The sequence below is a fragment of the Notamacropus eugenii genome, chromosome 2 (genome assembly GCF_028372415.1).
Source record: "Notamacropus eugenii isolate mMacEug1 chromosome 2, mMacEug1.pri_v2, whole genome shotgun sequence".
Lineage (NCBI taxonomy): Eukaryota > Metazoa > Chordata > Mammalia > Diprotodontia > Macropodidae > Notamacropus > Notamacropus eugenii.
In genome coordinates, this window is record NC_092873.1 from 28,645,178 (window position 1) to 28,662,180 (window position 17,003).

The 17,003-nt window shown below is 43.3% G+C and overlaps 1 protein-coding gene and 1 long non-coding RNA gene across 4 annotated transcripts in view; both read right to left on the bottom strand.

Moving 5' to 3' along the window:
• LOC140524812 (golgin subfamily A member 3-like) overlaps positions 1 to 17,003 on the bottom strand; it is a 68,421-nt gene that overhangs the window by 19,173 nt on the left and 32,245 nt on the right. Inside the window, exon 5 of one of the 3 annotated variants that reach the window (XM_072639606.1) lies at positions 16,674 to 16,815. The exons of the other annotated variants lie outside the window; for them this stretch is intronic. The gene's annotated coding sequence lies outside the window, so the exon portion shown is untranslated. The remainder of the gene's footprint in view (positions 1 to 16,673; positions 16,816 to 17,003) is intronic. 3 annotated transcript variants of the gene reach the window in all.
• Positions 9,221 to 16,667, bottom strand: LOC140524821 (uncharacterized). The gene is made up of 2 exons (XR_011973844.1): positions 16,423 to 16,667; positions 9,221 to 12,756 (listed from the first exon to the last, which is right to left on the bottom strand). It is a non-coding gene; the product is annotated as an uncharacterized lncRNA (long non-coding RNA).

The following is a 17,003-nucleotide window of genomic DNA, read 5'->3' on the forward strand; positions in this document are numbered from 1 at the left end:
GCTGATATAAGCTGTGACCTTTGACAATGCAGAGATCAAGTTCCCAACAAGGCCAGTGCAGACTGCTAGGGCAGTTTGACCATCCAGGGTAGAAATGCTTTTGACTTTCAAGCCCGTGGGTAGTTTTCTGTGGTGCTGGAACAGTGACTTCAGCAAGCATTTTGAAAAGAAAAGTAGCGGTACTGGTGCCTCTTTCAAGCAATTGCTCCCTTGGCCCAGTGGATAGTGCTTGGTCAGAGGGTGTCCACAGGACTAGTGCCATGTGTTATGGGGTTTTCTGAAGGGCAAAACATGGTGGGATGGGTCCTGCTGGGTTGTGTCCGTGAGATGGCAACTTTGGAATCCTGGTCCTCCTCCAGCCCTGAGATCAGAGTGAAATCTGATAGAGTAACTGTGTTAGTGACCTTGATTGCAGTACAAGACAATGGATGCTTTGTGTCAATCTCCCATGGGGCTTTGGTGATTTTAAATGAACTTTGAATTTCAAAGAGGATGGTCTGGGTCACAGCAGACACACTTGAACCTCATCTCATATGGACAGGAGTCACTGTAGTTCCCCCTCCTATCCACTGCCAAGTGGAAGAAGGGTATATATCTCTGGCAGTCAGAATGGCCTCAGTACTTTTTGGAGTCTCCTCTGCAATTGTAGGAGGAGGTATGGCTGAGCTCAATTCAGCTGCTGTGTTGAGCCCTGGAGGAATTGAGTTGATACTTGTTATTGTCCTGCATGTAATCATGCTCTCTGTAGTCAGAGGAACCTCTGAGCTCCCTTCTGTCTGCTTGTGAAACAATATGAGCATCAGTCACCACAAAAGTTGAGCCTGCCATGGTGATCAATGAACCTCCAGGATTAGTGTTTGAGAACAGTTGATCTTCAGTAGAAGTGGTAGTCTATGGTTCAGTTGTGCTTTTCTCTGACACTCTACTTGGAATCTCGGGGCTGAGAGTGACCACAGGACAGAGAGGGCCAATATCTGGGATTTTGGTGATAAAGGTGATATCCGGCCTTGGGACAGTTGAGCTGATGTTCACCGTGGTGAGATAACTGGCTTCAGCTTCAGTAGATGAGGGGGAAACTGTGCTTTGTCCAGGGAAAACCATGCAAGTGGTGCTGGTAGTAAGAAGCAGTGCTGAGTTCACTTGAGATTCTGTGCTGTGCCCTGTAAGAGTCATAGCGATATCCCCAGCCTTCTTCTTCAATGGAGACTGGAGATTTTTTGTTGCAATCACCAGTGGAAGTAAGCCACGAGTGGTACCTAACCCCCTTGGTACTTCTCCCATAAAAGCAGCTGAGGACATAGGAGATACAGGTAAAGGAGTGATCAGTGAAGCACCTGTGCTACTTTCTCCCACTGTACCCAGAAGCTCTTGGTTGGGAGGGGACTCGAGATAAAAAGACACCATATCTGTGACCCTGCTGCTGAGGATGACACTTGGGCTTTCAGTTCCAGGAATATTTAAGCTCATAGCCTTAGACTTGTAAGTATCCTCAGAGATGGTGACTGTAGACAAAGGAGAGAAGGTCTGGGGCAAAGTAGACATAATATCTACCAATCCTGTTGACATATGTGGCTTCAGTAGAGGTCAAGAACCAGGGAACCTCTGTTTTTATTTCAGGCAGAGCCCCAGCAATGCTGGTGATGGAGATAGCAGGTGCTGGTGAAGTGAATACCAAGGATGAGTCTGATTCTCCTTCAAGCCTGACCCAGGACGTACTTGGAGAGTGGCAAGGAGTACTGTAGCCAGCTAACTCTGCCCTAGACCCTCACAAAGGAGTTGAGATGTAGTGAGCTGTACTCTCAGCCAGAAGAAACATCCCTGGGATGAGTGTGCCAGCCTGTGATGCTGCAGTGCTACATGATCTGATGGTCTCCCACACTGATGTGCTACTAGAGGCCAAACTGCCATGTCAATGTCCACTGTCACCTAGTTCTGAAGTCATTCATTGGTGCAACAGAGGGAGTGCCTCCTTCAGGGGGTGTGAAATCTGTCCTGTTGGACAAGTGCCTGTTAGAAATCTTGAACTTGGTGTCTTGTACACATCTGAAATGCAACACATCCAAAATTCTACTCATTGCCCCTCCCTGTAAACCTTCATTTTATCTCAGTTTCTCAATTTCAGGCTATCACCATCTTCCTAATCACCCAGGCTCACAGTTCAAGATTACTCTCTTTCACTCCCAATCCCATGTCTAATCTGGTGAAAAGGAATACAGATTTTGCTCTCCTGACACCTCTGCTATATGCTCCTTCACTCCTGTGACCCTATCATCATCCTGGTGCAAGCCCACATTACCTCATTCCTGGACTATTGCATTAGCCTTCTGGTGGGTTTTCTTGTCATAAGACACTCTTGTCCATCCTCCACTCAGCCACCAAAATGATTTTCCTAAAGCCCAGGTCTCCCCATGCCATTTTACCATTGAATGAAATACAATGGCTTTCTGTTACCCTCAAGAATCAAATAGAAAGTGCTGGTTGGCATTCAGAGACATTCACAGGCTGCCCCCCCTTTTATTTGCCAATCCTCTTGTAGTGACACTGGCCTTCTTGCTCTTCCTTGCATTGCCTCACCATCTCCCAACTTAGCACATTTTCGCCGACTGTCTTCCATCCCTGGAGTCCTTTCCCTCCTCATTTTACTAACTTCCTTCAAGCCCCTGTTAAGATTCCCCCCTTCCTGTAGAAAGGTATTCCTTTCCTGTCTATAGGAAGGTGTGATCTTAATAGACATGATGCCCTTGATTCTTAAGGGATCACTATTAATTCTAGTGTCCTTCTTTTATTGATAATCTCCGATTTATCAGGTATTTACCTCATCCTCCCACAGGACTTGTCAAGAGGCCAGCTCTCAGCTCATCAGGAGAGACATCCCTGATGCAATTTCACTGGGCTCTGAGAGAGCTGTGTGGCCTGTTGGAGTAGCTCTCACGCTAGGGTCCTGGTGGAGAAGGCAGAATCAGCACTGCATGTAGCCACTGGTGTAACAGAAACAGTATACTTCTCAAAAGCTGTGGGCTATGTAGGTTCAGTCGCAAGTGATACAAGTGGGATTCTCTGAGCTCATCACACTTCTTTCAGAGAGTGAAAAGAAAGTCCTGGAGTAACTGGTCTCTTCACTGAGGCTGGGCAGACAAGAGTTGGAGATCATATAAAGCCATTCAAGTTACTCCTTGACCTGTGGGCTGCTTGTCTTAGAGTATCATGTGGTCTATAGCAAATTGTTGCCCACTCTTTTACACTCCATTGACTTTTCTATAGACACCAAAAAAGTTCGTGTGTCTCTTCCAGGAGATGTTGGCATGATTCTGGGAGCAATGGAGGACAGGGCACTGACCCTGACTGTGTTACTGTCTAGGGCAGGCATCCTACTTTTCCGGGGTGATTCACATCATAGACATATCTGGGTTTGGCCCAACTCCCATGGCACTGATGGATGTAGGATTTGAAGGTAGAGAAAAAAATGGGCCTGATTTCAATTCCTGTTATTCAGACAGAGACATGGGTAGAATCAAATCCAGTGGGCCATGGAGCCTGGGTGGTAGTGGGACTCTTCCTAGGGGATATTTCTGATAGAAGCATGTCCAAAGGGAATGCAGAAAACGTTGTCCTGGCTGTACTTATCTTTAAAAGGACTGCTGGAGATTGAGCTGACTATGGCCTCTATTGGAGGCAAGGAAAGTATTGGGCTTTCAGCAAGCCCAAGGCATCTCCAGCCAATGTTTCATGTGATATTGAGGCTTCTGTGAAAGAGTACATGATTATTCTCTGTTTTGTAGGCCTGAAACCAACTGTGATGGTGGCCACAGTGGGAAGGTGGAGCTTCAATGGCTCTTGTACCTGGAGTTGTCTCTATGATGATCATCTCTGTTGCAGTGACAGAAATGGTATCTCTCTCAATAGAGACAATCTTGGGGATGCTGGTGGACCCTGTTAGTCTCTTCCCAAGTCGGATCCACTGACATTATCCAATGTCACTATTCTTGAGTTGGAGAATTCTGTGCTTATGTAAGTTAGTTGGAGTTGACAGTTGGTTGAAGTGTGCCTAAGTGTTGAAGGACAAATTTTGGCCTCATTTAGATAGATTTTTATTGCCTCTTAACATGGCGCCTTCTATATTCAAGACATCTCCCAAACCACTGCCTCACTTTCCCCTGCATTCATTAGTTCAGCTTCAGTTCCTGGATAAGCCTTACCTATGGTGTAAGGATTCCATCAGAGACTGCTATACACTGCTATGCTAACCTTAGTGTGGCCACGTTTGTCTGTGAGGCCCATGTAAGTGAACCAATCCCATGACAAGATTCATTTTTGACTCATGCAGATCCCAGGACGACTTGCAGAACAGAGATAAGAGGAGAAGGTACTGATCCTTACTTGCAATTTTATTGATATCTGTGGCACAGGAATGAATTAGGATAGACAGTTAGACCCGGGGACAGCTAGATTGTTCAGTGGGATAGAGCAATGGTTCTGAAATCAGGACGACCTGAGTGAAATCCAGCCTCAGATATTTGACACTGGCCATGTGACCCTGGCAAAGACACTTAACCCCAACTCTCTTGCAAAAAGATAACAAATGAAAATTAAGCTCAGATTAACTGACTGATTGATACTTGCCCAAGCCCTTACCCACAATTCTCCAAAGTTGCTATTACCCTACAGGCTTCACTGGAGAAAGCAATTAGACAGGAAAATCTGGGTACCACATTTCAGGAAGTATGTCAAAGGAATATGATTCAATCTACACTGCTAACGCTTATCCTTGTGAGGCTTTGGTCAAAGGTTCACATCTACTTTAGAGTTTTCTCTACTTTAAAATATTTGTACTAGACAACTAAATTCCCTTCAAGTCCTAGTAATATGAGTCCATAAGCGCAAGCAGAATGGTGAATTGTTGGCCAAGTAAAGATGTTTGCCATTCCAGTCATGGCAAGAGATATGACTTCAGATGTAGCAGAAGATGAGGTGCTGTCAGTTCTTTCTCCTATATGAGTCACAGAGCTACTGCTGCTAAAAGTAGCATGACTTGCCACTGTTGATACAGGACACAAGACTGTTTTTGCTCCAAGCCTGAACCCCAGGAAAGGAGGGTGCAGTGTAGAGTGGAATTGCCATCTGGCCTGGTGCTAGACACTCCAGCATGACTTGCCTTGAGGTCAGCTGAGGTCTCAGCAGGAAAAGATGCCCTGGCACCATTGCTCCCCATCCCCGACTCATCTCAAATGAAGGGGTGCTTATGGAAGCCATATAACTAGCCAGCTGTCTGTTTGCAAGAGTGATGAAAAATCTAGGATCTCTTCTAACACTAGGAGGAAAAGATGTTTCTCCAGTCACTGGTCCAACTGATCTGGCTGCCGCCTCAGAATGCAAGGTCTCCCTGTGTTCAGAGGTAGGAGGTAGAGTTTGTGTTGTCAGGGCTCTTGTCGTGAGAGGAGAGGGGATAGTTTGAGAAAGGTTGGCTCCTTGTCTTACATCATGGGAGCCAACAGTGGATGTTGTCTCTGGCCTGGTAAAAGTTGGGGATCCCTCTGAATGTGTTTGATATTTGAGAGTTGTGTGGTGTTTGAGTGTACATTCCAGAAAGAAAACAGACAGTGTTATAGGCCCAGATATCCCTTGGTAGGTGCCAAGGAAGAACATGTGTTGGGATGATCCTTATAGCACGATGGTGCTGGGCAGCTGAGCCAGACTCTCTTCAAGTCTAGGAGTCTGACTTCTGTGTGGTAGTGACCTCAGCTTGTACTGGATTCAGTGCTGGGTTTTCTCCTGGTTCTTTGCCATGGAAAGTTGAAAGAGAGAAGGACATGGAGGCAGGAGGACTGGTGCCCATCCCTAAAGCTGAGGCAGTTGTGCAGAGGATATCTGGTCGAATTGTCATAAATATTGATCCCATACTGGTTTTCTCCATGGTAATTGTACGTGCTTTAGACAGGATGATTGGGAGAAGAGAAGGAATTCTCCCAGGGACGCTGGTCTGTAATGGAGTGCTTGACTCAGAGGTAGTTGTTGTTTCATCTGAAGTCAAGGTGAACAACAGACTCCTGGTTGCCATGTTCCCTCCTGCAGATGTCTTGGGTACAGCAGGGGTTCTCGTTGAAGAAGAGGTTGATTGTGTGTGAGGGTGTCTTGATTTACTGGCCAGTTGTCTCAGTGGGAACATGTTGGCTGGTGGACTGAAGTGAAGGAAGTACCTCCATGGCAACTGACTCTGTTGGAGCATTTGACAAAGAGGGTGATCTCAAAGATGGTGTTCAGCCCTGAAAAGTCACAAGTTTGAGGAGATGAGCCTCCTGCCTGGGTTCTTTTTCTAGGGAATTCTGTGATTGAGTAGTTGATTGGCACATGTGAAGGCTGCAGGGAAGCAAAGACAGCAGGCTATTCATCCCCATTTCTCCTCAATAATGCAATTCCATCTTAGGGAGACCACCCCTACCACTTCACTTTCTCCTTCAATGCCTAACATAAACACATTTTCCCTGATATGTGTAAGTTAATCCACCAAAGGGGCTCACTGGGGACCATGACTAATACTACTCTGGGGTACAGCATGCAATATCTAGCTGGCCTAAATCCAGCCCCATTCTGCCCACTACCCAAGCCTCACTAGAGCTCTTACCTAGGAACCCTAACCTCTGGCGCAGGCCCCTCATATCATTCTCTTACTGGTCCCCGTACCTATGGTCCCTCTCCTAAGCTCACCTCGGTGCCCCTCTTCTATTCAGTTAAGATGCTCTCTGACTTCCCTCCTTGCCATGTAAACATGACTCTTCGCCACCTAAATTCTGCCACCTTCTTTACTTAACTTAGTTCTAGCCAAGTCATCCCTCTGCTTCCCTCCAGCCTCACCTGTTATGCTGGCCCTGTCCCACCTAAGCATCAGACTTTGCTCCTTTCTCTTCAACTCTGCTTCCAAACCTCCTCCTCTCCTACCCCAATGAGCTCTGATTCCTTTACTCCTCAATTGTCTCCCTCTACTGTTCACTCTCACCTCTTTTTTTCATCCTGACTCCTTATTAAACCAATTCATTTCCACACTGTAGCCCACTCCTGTATCCCTAGCCCCTTCATCATTTCCTCCCTTATTCCCTTTCAAAACTCAGCCTTCGATCAGTCCCCCCCTTTCCCACTATGCATACTACACATATGCTACAAGATGAAGTTGGAGAAAGTCACACAATCGTTCTGACTAGGTCCACGACAAATTGGTAACACCACGTCAACCGGGCCCTCACTGCTCTAGGCAAACCTTCTATACCTCCCTCATCAGCTCACTCTTCTTCTCTCCACAGTGAATCTTACAAACCTACTCATCCCTCCTCAAACGTCCTATGGTTCTCCCTCCCCTTATACTCTCTCTGCTGAGAACTTCACCTCATACTGTACAGAAAATATTGAGAGCTTTCCCCATGAGCTCCTCATTCACGTGTCTTCTGCCCCTCTTTCCTGTCTTCTCACCAAGTCTAACACCTGAAAAGGGGGAATTCTTTCCATCTCATCTCCACCAACAGTTTATCCCACTCTACCATCTGTCTCCACCTCCTATTTTCAGTCTTTCACTCCTGCTCTTTCTCTGCTGCTTACAAATATATCCTCATCTCCCCCTTCCAAGAAAACCCCTCACTTGATCCTACCATCCCTTCTAACTCTCATCTTCTCTCTTTTCTGTCCTCTGTGGCTAAACTCCATGGAAAGGCCACTACAAAAGACCCTTCCACCATTCTCTCTTTTTAAGCCTTCACCATCCTGCTATGACCTCACTACGACACAAAAACTACTTTCTCCAAAGTTATCAGGGATCTCTTCGTTGCCAAATTCAGCAGCCTTTTCTCTGTCCTCATTATTCTTGACCACTCTGAAGCCTCTGAACCCCAGGACCATTCTCTCCTCCTTGATACCCTCTCTTCTACAAGTTTTCAAGGTTCTTTTCTAACCTCTCTGATTGCTCCATCTCAGGTTCCTGGGTTGGTTCCTCCTCCAAACATAGGTGACTCTCAAGGTTCTATCGTGGGCCCTCTTCCCTATACACTTTCACTGAGTGATCTGATCAACTCCCATAAATTCAATTATCATCTGTATGCTGATGGTTCCCAACTCTAACTTTCCTGCCCCAATCTTTCTACTGATCTTGTGTCTCTGCGTTTCAGATATCTCAACCTGAATATCAAGTAGACACATGAAACTCACCATGTCCACAACTGAACTCATTGTCTTTATCCTTAAACCATTTTCCACTACTCCTTTCTGTACCCCTGTAACAAATAAGACCACAGTCTAGTCCACTAATCCTGGATGCTTCACAATCTCTCAATCCCTATAGTCAAAGTGTTACCATAGCCTGACAATCTCACTGTTGCAACATCTGTTCCACAAGTCTTTTCTCCTGTGGTACTTGGTGAAGGGCTAATCATCTCACATGGATTATTGCAATACTTTGCAGGAATATGTGCTGTCTCTGAAGTCTGCTCACGTCTCTCTCCACTCCAATCTAACCTCCACTCAGCCATTCCAGTGTTTTTCCTAAAAAATGGTCCTATATTTTCACATAAACTGCTTCCCACTTGCCCACTTAATAATCTCCAATGGCTCCTTTTCACTTCCAGGATCCAATACAAAATGCTGTATGACCTTAAGCCCCGCATAACCTAGGACCCTCCTAACTTGCTGGTATTCACACACCTTACCTCTCAACTCATACTCTTGTACCTAGTTATGCTGGTCTCCTGGATGTTTCATCACGCAGACCCTCAACTACCCAATTCCATGCATTTTTTCTGGCTGCCCCCCATACGTGGACCTCTGCCCTCCCTCCCCCCCACCACTCTACCTTACGAACCTCCCTGACTTCCTTTTATGTCCCAGCCAACATGTCATCTTTTACTGGAAGCCTTTCTCAGTCTCTTCCCTCTGTTGATTATGTTCTACTTACCCTGTATAGAGATTGTTAGTACATGTTTCTTTGCTTCTTGTCTCCATTACATTGTAATCAGGGTCTGTCATTTGTTTTCACATCCCCAGAGCTTAGCAGGGGACTAGCACATGGGAGGATTTTAATAAATGTCTATTTACTAACAGAGTCAGGGCAGGCACTGGGGTGAGTGATGTGGATACAAAGAAGGGAAAGAAAGAGCCTGTGCTCCAAAACTTTCCAGGCCAATGGGGAAGACAACGTACTGTGTAGGGTACAGAGACGCTTAGCAATGAATGAGAGAGTCAGAGATATTAGCAAAGAGAATAGTTCGTTTATTGACTTTCTCAAGAAAGGGTTCCCTCAGAGTGCTGGAACCTAAGAGAGCTGAGGTGTGTTCAGCTCAGCAGATTATAGCTTCTAACAACAATCCTCTCCTCACTAACCCCCTTCCTCAGGGCTCATGGGTGCAAGCCCTGAGGGTACAATTCACAGCAATCTACGCTAGCGACAGAGAACAAAGACAGTTGCACAAACTTGCCTGGAGACAAGGACAGGAGGGAGGTGGGGGGGGGGGAGAGGTGTTATTTCTCCTAGCTATGTGCCTATAACATGGTGGGGTGGGGGAAGTCTGGGAAAGTACATAATATATTGAGATATTTCTTTACAAGTCAACAGGACAAGAAAAAATTGACTCTGTGAGGAGGCCTGCTTCACTCCTGAGAAATCTTCAGAGATCATCTCTCACAACACTAACCACTCTTTACAGATGAGCTCTCAGGCAATGAGAAGCCATTGCATGCTGTGGAGAAGGTGAGGGCAATGGTGACTGTGAAGCCTTGGAAAGTAAATGTTTGAAGGATTTGAGGAGGCTGCTGCCTTTACAGCAGCAGCAGCTACTTCTGGGCCTATCAGCACACAGACTGAACATTTGAAAGTTGCCTACCTGAAGTTCCAGGATCCAAGATGGCAGAGTACATTGTAAGTGCTGTCACCATGCCTTGTTGATCTTGAAAACTCCAGAGAATATTGGCCCAGGATATATCGAGGAGAAGTGGAACGAGTAGAAGGGATACACCAGTCTTTTAGCTGGGGAGACTGGGGAGATTAACAGGAAGGGTCCTTCTTGCTGTGTCTGAAGGGGACCAGTTTCGGACATGAGACATCTCAGAAAACCTCACTTCATCATATCTTATAGCACAATAGAATTCCATTATGTTCATACACCACAACTTGTTCATCCATTCCCAATCTGATGTGTGTCCCCTCCATCTCCAGTTCTGAGTCAACACAAAGAGAGCTGCTATAAATAATTTGGTACGTGTGGGACCTGTCCCTATTTTTTGTTCTCTTTAAGATAGAGTCCTAGAAAAGATACTGCTGGGTCATAGAGTAAGATCATTTTTGTAGCCCTTTGGTCATAGATCCAAATGGCTCTCCAGAATGGTTGGATCACCTCACAGCTCTGCCAGCATTGAATTAGTGTTCCGGCTCTTCAAATCTTCTCCAATATTTATCATCTTCTTTTTTGTCAAGGTAGTCAATCTGACGCAAGTGATGTGGTACCCCAGAGTTGTTTTCATTTGTGTATCTCTAAACAATAGTGATTTAGAGCACTTTTTCTTATAAATACAGATAATTTTATTTTCTTCCTCTGAAATCTGCCTTGTTATATCTTTTGACCAATTGTCAACTTGGAAATGACTTGTATTCTTGGACATTTGACTCAGCTCTCCATATATTTTAGAAATCATAATTTTAGAAATTTGGATAGGAGACAACAGTTACAAAAAAATGTTTTTCCCATTTTTCTGCTTCCCTCCTACTTTTGGTTGCTTTTGGCTTGCCTATGCAAAAGTTTTTCAATTTAATGTAATCAAAATTATTTGTATTGCACGTTACAGCCCAATGGCATGAGATGGAAAGAGAATTCCATTTGAAGGTACTGTATACATTATGAAATATTTGGGAGCCTACCTGCCAAAATAAACCTAGGAGCTGTGGGAACACAATCAGAGAACACTTTTCTCACAAATATACTGAGATCTAAACCACTGGGAAAACATCAGTTACTCCAGGGTAGCCTGAGCTAATGCACTAAAAATGATAATTCAACCTAAATTAATGTACTTTTTCAGTGCCATCCCAATCAACAACCAGATATTACTTTGAAGACCTAGACAACAATATCAAAATTCATCTGGAAATATAAAAGATCCAGAATATCAAGCTATGTAAGGAAAAGAAATATGAGTCAAGCTGACGTACTACAACAGATATTAAATCGCATTACAAAGCAGCAATCATCAAAACGACTTGGTCCTGTCTATGAAATAAAACAGCAGATCAGTGGAGTAGGTTAACTTCACAAGACACAGTAGTCAATGAGTACAGTAATCACCTGTTTGATAAACCCAAAGATGCCATCTTCTGTGATAAGAACTCACTGTTTGACAGAAGCTGCTAGAAAAACTGGAAAATAACAAGGAAAATTTGGACATGTGACACCATATACCAACATAAAGTACAAATGGTTTTCCAATTTAGGTATAAAGCCTGATTGATTGCATAAACAAATTAAGGGTGTAAGAAATAGTTTATCTCTCATATTATGGAGAATGCACGATTTTATGACCAAACAAGAGATAGAGAACATTATGAAATGCAAGATGGATAATTTTGTTTCCATTAAATTGCAAGGATTTTGTACAAAGGTAAGTCATCGAAGATTAGGAGGGAAATAGAAAACTGGAAATAATTTTGAAAACTAGTGTCTGTGGTCAGGGACTCATTTTTAAAATAAATAGAGAACTTAGCCAAATTAACAAGAATACAATTCATTCCCCAACTGAATACTGGTCAAAGATATGAAGAGTGAATTTTCAGAGACAGAAATTAAAGCTACGTATATTCATAAGGAAAATGCTCTAAATCACTTTTGCGCAAAATGAGGCAAATAAACACAAGCTATGCCTATAAGATTCCCTAACATGACAAAACAGGAAAATGATCAATGTTGGATTAGATGCGAGTAATTTGGAAGACTAATTCGTTGTTGGTGGAACTCTAAGGTGATCTAACCATTCTGGAAAGCAATTTGGAACTATGACCAGAGATCTACCCCATCTTTTTCCTCTCCTTGTGTGGGACCTAAAGTCCTTCAGGACCTGCTGGGACAGGGGACCCAACTACCATTTAGGAAGTTTGGTGTTTCAGCCAGAGAGAGAAAGGCTGGTCCCACTGAAAGAGAAGTAATGTGCTTTTGCAAACAGCTGAGAAAGAAAGGTGATGGAAACAAAATAAAACCCTATCATACAGGCATTTTTTTGTTGGAAAGGTATACTAAAGAAAATAATCATTTTACTAAAAGCCTTACCAGTACGTCAGCTTCCCTAAATACTCCGTATACCAGATTTTCTAGCAGCAGACTTCAACATGGCAATGAGTCAGAAGAACAAGAAAGACATTCCAAGTAATTTTGACATTGTAAAAGGGGATTTTGCAACAATGAAATCGTTGTAATTTTACTATTTATAGACAACCAACTATATACGATGTATGTACTTGAAAAATAAAGTAAAAGGTCCTAAAGAAATGTTTTCTTCTCTGGAGGAAAAGAAAGCTTATTCAGATCCAAGGTCATTGTTTCATTACTGACTGGGTGTTGAAAGGGTGGTTCTGTTCCTTTCAGTCAAAGCTGGAATTTTCAAGTTCCCTAGAAGCAGCAGATGGGCAGGTAATGGAGAGGTCCATTAAGTAACATTCCATCCATGAGTCCATGAAGGCATCGATTCATGTATTTTGGTCTTGTGTTCTTCCATTTGGTGTTGAAGACTATCTATTTGTTGCTTTTTAACAAAAGGAAACAGGTCAAAGGAATAAATACTATGTAAAACAAAACACAGGAACAGCAGAAAGAGCTATAATCATTTTCTACAACAACATTTAAAATATTAGCTTCCAAAGCAAGAAGAAAGCCCTTGTTAACAACTGGATGTGGCTGAATATAGACTTGGGTTCTCAACCTTCTACTGTATCTTAACATCAACTGGAACAAGATCGTACAGTTAACCATTTAAGAAAACCCAAAGTTAGATGAAAATGAAATTATACTGCAAAATTTTTTATCTGTTGAAAAGAGGAACATATGATAGGATTAGACATAAGAAACCCACAACACCCTTATCCCTTCACCAATCACCACGAGAAACAAAATCAGCAGAGTCTAAGTAGCTTCATTAAGCGTAATCCATCAACTTGTGATGTTTCAAAATCTCACAAATATTCAAAGGAAACATGCATCCACTAAGGGATCAAAGGTTCTATCCGGAGACAATAGACAACACATACATCAGAAATGATGACTTGTGAAGACCTAGGCATCCACACTTGCCACCTCAAACTTTGACAAAAACACCCCTAAAGTGAATAAACTTAGGGCCTCTCAGCTAGCTTCTCCCTAAGGATCTGCTGGGATAGAGAACTGACAACGTCTTGAGAAAGCCCATTCCCCTTTGTGTCAGCTGGAATTTTGGTGACACTGCTAATTCTACTGTTTGGCATTCTGCTGCATGGGACTCTGCTCTCTTGCATGTGACTGCCTATCAAATACTTGAACACTGCCACAATTCCTGCAGATATCCTCTTTATCCAGCTACTCAGGGCCTGCTCCTCCCTAAATAAGCTGGCAGGGCCTGAAGACCACCAATCATTATGACGACACTTTCTACTTTACCAATGAGCTTCATATTGCCTTTTGGATATGCATTTACTGGGATAAGGTACAGAGAGATGATTGCCTTCCTAGGTCTGGGTATGTTCATTTCTTATTTCAGCAAAGATCACTCTAGCTCTCTTGTCCGCCATATTACACTACTGACTCACCTGGAGCTTGGAGTGCCCTAAAAGGCCAGATTCTTTCAGGACAATCACTGCCTAATAATACCTGTCCCTGTAATTTATTAGTGAAGTAGATTTTTTGATCCTTAATTATTTTATTCTAGTTAATAATTTTATACTCCAAAGAGACCAAAGAAGAAGGAAAGGATTAATACATGCAAAATGTTTATGGTAGCATTTGTTGCTACAGCAAAGAACTGAAGACTGAGGGCATGTTCATCCATTACAGAATGACTGAAAACATGGCATATCAATGGAAGAGAACATTGCTTCACAGTATAGAGTTATAAAAGGGATAAAGTGCAATCTAGGATGACATATGAGCTGACAGATTGAAGCACTATTACATACACTGACAGCAATGTTGTAAAGAGAAATTCCTCCAAAAGACTTAAGACTCTGGCCAATGCAATGATGAATCAGTGACTCAGAAGACTAGTAATGAAGCAGGCCTCCATCCTCTTGGTACAGATTATAATTGCAGAATCATACTATTTTTAGCGATAACAGATGTGTGATTCCCCCTCCCTCCTATTATCTTAGTCCGTGAGAATGGGGGCGGATTACGTTTGCTTCAGGGAGGATTAGAAGGAAGGATTAAATACTTGGGGGGCAAGTGTAACAAGAAGATACTGATGCCAAAAATAAAACAAAAATGAGGTACAAAACACATTTAAAAACATCCAGCAAAGAAGAGAATCAAGTTCAGAAAGGGGACACAGACATATGTAAGCCACATAAAATAAATACACTTTAAAATTACCCAAACTAAGTATAAAAGGGATTCATGGTTTCATACACAATTCTCTTTTCTCTCTTTTTTCTAACTTTGATAGATGTAGTCATTTTGGTTGATGTTTGTCAAATTCTTAATTAAAGAGACCAAAAATAATTTCATCTTACTAGATTTGACCTAATAATTTTACCATGTGAGATCTTTTGGCATCCTGACTGTTATAGCCGTTAACTGTTTTGGAAAAGCATGCCATCTATGCCTAAGTCACTGAGGTATGACTACGACTTGAGTCTGGTCTTTCATCTTCTTGTAAATCCATCTGAACGTATTACCTTCTAGCCATTTTCTTCACTCGCTTTGGAAAGGACTGCATGGGAAACTTGCCCAAATGACTGGCTACAATCTAGATAAAGGATAACTCCAGCATTCCCCTTCCTGAGCAGTCTAATGACTCTGAGAAGAAGGGAGATGAAATGAACTGGGTGTGACTTTAGGAAAGCTAACACCAGCCGCTGACACTTCCTGCTTTTCTAGCCATTTTCTAGCCACCCTCTGAATAGCATGATCTATAATTTCTCAGCAACAGAGGTGACCCTCCTTATTCTCCATGTGCAGACTTCGTTCTCTTTCCTTTGTAGAAGATCGGGACATTTGCCCTCCTTTGGTCCTCTCCCGTGCTCCATGATTTTCCCCAAATCCTAGTTTGTCGCCTCACCAGTGACATCTGCCTTGTTTTTCCCAGTACCTTAAGAGCTCAACTGTGCCTGGTGCCCTGAAGTTGCCAAAGGCAGTCAGGTACCTTTGTTAACTCAGGCATCTTCTTGTTGAACAACTATTTCAGTATAAAATGGATTCTGCTTAGTCAAGAAAACAAAAGTGCAGTAGGAGGGGCTGCCTCTTGGCTCTCAGGTAGATCATACAGCTGGAGCCCTAGTACCAAACCCTGTTTAATCTTCCTCTATTTCCACAATGAGATAAAATCTTCTAAGCAGTTTAAATTTAAAAATTTAAGTTAAAATTTAAAAGTGAGCCTTTTCTTCTGTTCATCCTCCCTCACAATCAAAGATATGCCAATTAAAAGAAATTAAAGGCATCCTCCAAACTGGTCAAAACAAGGAATATTGATCAACGATGTAGGGTTGTGACGTTCTGTCTTGTCCAACTCTTCTTGACTCCATCTGGCATTTCACATAGATTCAAATAGTCCTGAACTGTAGAGGAAGAAAGCAGTCTCAGTGAGAAGGTTAACAGGTGAGGAAGAGGGTGACCCAGTTGTCTCTATGTCTGTCTACTGATTAAAGAAGCCTCTCTCCTGGTAGTAGAGGTCAGCTGGTCTTCTCTGGTGTCTTAGTTCTGTTTAGTCTTGCTTTCCTTCATGCTATTCCCCTTGCCTTGGAAGCCACTGTCTGCAGTCTCTGCAGAGGAGAACCCCAAACTCCTCTGAGAATGGTCCAATTCATTCTCCCTTCCTTTGAATCCCTCTAAAACATAAATATACCTGTCTTTATCTATTAAATGTGTGTGTATACTAGATTCGTTTGTAAGACTCTCCTAAGTTGTATCTCCTGTTTTCAATCCTGGGTGCACATACAGTATGTATCAATAAAGCACGGATGAGTGGAAAAACCAAAATCACTTAGAGATATCCCACTCTGGCCAGGGCTGCCACACAAGGGGAGGCCTCCTGGTAGGAGTTGGAGCACGCCTGTGCAAACTGTGGCCCTCGGGCCCTGGGGCTAGAAGCAGTGGGCCCCAGGACTTCCTTTTCATACAAAGGATGTTTTCCTCTACATTTTCCAGTGACCAAGCCTGAAATGCTCTGGTGGGCAGCACAGGACCCATGGGATACAGGTTGGGAAGCCCTGGGCTAGAGGCTCACCCTGTGTTGGGGATTTGGTCAAGAGGAATTTTGTTCAGGTGTGAGTTGTCAGAGGGAGTCCATAGGTGATTCTATTCAAGTCAGAAACTTTTTTCATCTTGTGAGAGGTAGCAACATGGCATGGACACAAGGGAATGAAGAGGTTTTTAGCCTGGCAGACCCACTTGTTGGGCATTTAGCATAAGTGACATGAAAGCATGTTCCAAACATATTTCCTTTTTTATAATGAATGATAAACAAATAGGTCCTACGTCAGTTGCTGGAGAGAGATGTGCAGGCTGTAGAGTTTATCTTTGTTGACAGCGGGTTCAGGATTGAGCAGCCCCTCTCGAAGGGAGGCAGGGACAGGGAGGAGTCACAGGAGTCATTGTTCTCTCCCTTCAGTTCCTTACTCTGAAAAACAAAGGTGTTATTCATGTTAGTAGTGCCTAACTTTTAGAGACAGACAGACAGACAGAGAGAGATGGAAAATAATGGCACACCTGTGGAAACCCAAGCTTTCTAAATGTGCATAATGTTTCCCAGTTACTGACAGGAGGGACTCCAAAATCAGCAAGTGAAATGCCCGTGTTTGATGCCCC